Here is a 2,942-nt window from a genome sequence, read left to right as displayed (position 1 = left end):
CTACTTTGCCTCGTGACATCTGCTATAAAATAAAGACACGGCTTGTGGGCGCTGTCGTTGTCTCCTCATCAGGGAGGCAGGGTCCCACCGAGACCCAGCTATTATTCTCTTGTCTGTTTTTCCTTAATCCTTTCACCCCCAAACTTGGAATCAGCTTTGGTCGTGCCGGCTCGCCACAAACTTTTATTTCAGGTTAGATTGACTTCCCAAATGCGCTGGACACCTAATCGACCCGTGGCTTGAATGGGCAAATGCAACAATTCCTGCTACTGAGTTCATTGACAATGCCAGCTTAAGGGGAATGGCTGTGCCACAACAGGGTTTTCTTTGTCTGTGGTTATTATCATTCTCCTTGGGCCTATGAATGACTAGATGGCTGGCACATAACCAAGCAATGCCTCTTTGGTTATCTACTCTAAACTGTTCACAAATGAACTGAGATACTTTATTGGTCAATTCCCTTGAATTTACATCATGGAGTTAGAAAAGACCTACCAGGAGGCATTCATGACTCAGGATTTGCTTCCTTTGGCAGGGCCCTACGTCCCTGGTTGGGAGTAAGTGTAAATGAGGTTATGGTCAGGAACCTCTCCTTAAACTTGAAAATATTGCTGAATCCACTGCTAATACAATAGCTGCCCAACAAAAAATTTGTAGACTCCAGTTATAGTTGTTCTTGATAATTAAATAGCCCATGATTATCTTCTAGCTGAACATGGAGTGCCTGTGCTGTAGCCAGCACAACTGCTGAGCCTGTATTAACACCTTTGGGGAAGCTGAAGTCAGTTACATAAGATCATTGAGCAAGCCACTTGTCTTACAAGGTTGACTCCTTCAATGGAGTCTTTCTTTTCCTTATTTGATTTTGAATGGTTTGGGTCTGGGGATCATGGCTCTGAAGTTCACTCCAAAAGTTGGAAATTATCCTGCTTATAATAATCATAATGTCCTCCTTGATGTACTGAATTCTCCCAAAAGCTTTAAATGCACATTCACAGCTGCTAACCACCAAGCAAATGATCTCCTGAAGATGGGAACACCAGAAAAGGAAGGAAGAGAATGACTGACTGAAAAATTGTGAGCCTACAGTCATGACCTGTGAATACCACACAGAGGGTATAAAAGCTGTGGGGACTACAGAGCAGTAGCTGAGAGGGGCATGAATCCCTTGAATTTAGATCACACCTCTCAGGCTGAGAGTCTGATCAAAGGGGTGGGAGACAGTAGATCCCAGTGGAGTCACTTGTACTAAGCCCCCAGTCAGCAAACCAAGACTTCATACCTACGTACCTAACCTAATTGCAGTTGTAGCCTCTCCCAGGAATGTAATCTTTAACCAGTTAATTTGCATTACCTGGTCAATACTAGTGAGGTAGTCAGTCTGATAGACCCCTTCTGTCTTCCATAGGTAGGTGAACTTGCCTGAGATAATCCAACCTTTGCTAGAAACTTCCTCTTTGAATAGTTGAATAAAGCCAACTAGATCTTTAAACTTAGGTGATTTTTTTTTTTTAACACTGGCATCTCTCACCATCCTCTCCGGGGCTCCTCTTCACCCATAGGCACTCACAGGTCATCTGATATATGGGCAAACCTGGAAATGAGGGAGATCATACCCAAGGGGGCAAGCTTGATCAATGGGCACAGGAGCAATAGACAGCACACTCTACTTCTATATGTAAGTGACCACCAGGGGGTGGTGCAGAACATGGCAGGCATCAGCGACGTGCGGTGCTGGCAGCGGTGGCAGTGAAGGCGCTGCTGGCTCTGATGGGCCCCGACAACAGCACCACTGCAGCAGAATGGTGGAGCTGGTGAGTGGGAGGCGCCAGGCCAAGGTGGGTGCGAGCAGGGACTCGATTGCCCCGCAGATGGTGACCAGCAGCAGGTGGTGGGCCCACCACCTGGCTCCCAGGTGCTGAGGGAGCTGGGCAGGGGGGCCAGCCCCGATCGATTGCCCCGCAGGTGGGATGGTGGAGCAGATAAGGGGGCAGTACCAGGCTACGGTGGGGTGCCAAGGAGGGCTGCAGGGCTGCAAGGCTGGGAGCATGAGCTGGGGCTGCGAGCCTGGGGCACACACTGGGGCCCGATCCCTGTAGGTCACCCCGAGATATCAGGAAGAGCTCAGGCTCAGAAGGTTATGCTCTTTATTTGTGGGTCTTTTAGATTCCATCTCTCAATATAACATACTGTTATCCTATATAATAAAAGCCTAATATGCAAATTGTCCCCTAGGCTGTTGCTCGTTCACTCGCTATAACATGCACTGACCACCAGGGGGTAGTGCAGAACATGGCGGGCGTCAGCGACGTGCGGTGCTGGCAGCAGTGGCAGTGAAGGCGCTGCTGGCTCTGATGGGCCCCGACAACAGCGGGACTGTGGCAGGATGGTGGAGCAGGTGAGTGGGAGGCGCCAGGCCAAGGTGGGTGTGAGCAGGGACTCGATTGCCCCGCAGATGGTGACCATCGGCAGGTGGTGGGCCCCCCACCTGGCTCCCAGGATATATATATATATATGTATATTGTACCCTATCTAATAATAGACAAACATGGTAATTAACCATACCTACGCTATGCTTCCCATTGGCTAATAAGAGTGATATGCAAATTAACTGCCAACCAAGATAGCGGCCTGCAGCCACACAGCTGAAGCGAACATGAGGCTTGGTTGCCCCGGCGATGGAGGAAGCCAAGGTTCCCTGCCTGCCACAGCCCAGCTCTGAGCTCCAGTCTAAGCAACAATGTTGCAATTATAGAAGCTAAACAAACCCCAGATACCTGCTTTCAGCCAGCCGGCCTCAGAGCTGGAGCCACAACAAAGTTTCAATTACAGAAGGTAAATAAATCCCAGAATAAAAAAAAAAGAAAAGAAAAAAAGGAGAGACTGGGAGCTTCAGTTGCAGTCTTGGCCTGCCTGAAAACAGCCCTCAGCCCCTCATCCAG

General features: G+C 49.0%; 1 protein-coding gene across 1 annotated transcript in view; it reads left to right on the top strand.

Moving 5' to 3' along the window:
- The first annotated feature begins 212 nt into the window (after positions 1–212).
- Positions 213–2,942, top strand: part of HSD17B3 (hydroxysteroid (17-beta) dehydrogenase 3) — a 57,679-nt gene continuing 54,949 nt past the window's right edge. Inside the window, exon 1 of the mRNA XM_014545691.1 lies at positions 213–1,678. The gene's annotated coding sequence lies outside the window, so the exon portion shown is untranslated. The remainder of the gene's footprint in view (positions 1,679–2,942) is intronic.

The sequence above is a fragment of the Myotis brandtii genome, unplaced genomic scaffold (genome assembly GCF_000412655.1).
Source record: "Myotis brandtii unplaced genomic scaffold, ASM41265v1 scaffold419, whole genome shotgun sequence".
Taxonomy (NCBI): domain Eukaryota; kingdom Metazoa; phylum Chordata; class Mammalia; order Chiroptera; family Vespertilionidae; genus Myotis; species Myotis brandtii.
This window is presented reverse-complemented; position numbering and strand designations above follow the sequence as displayed.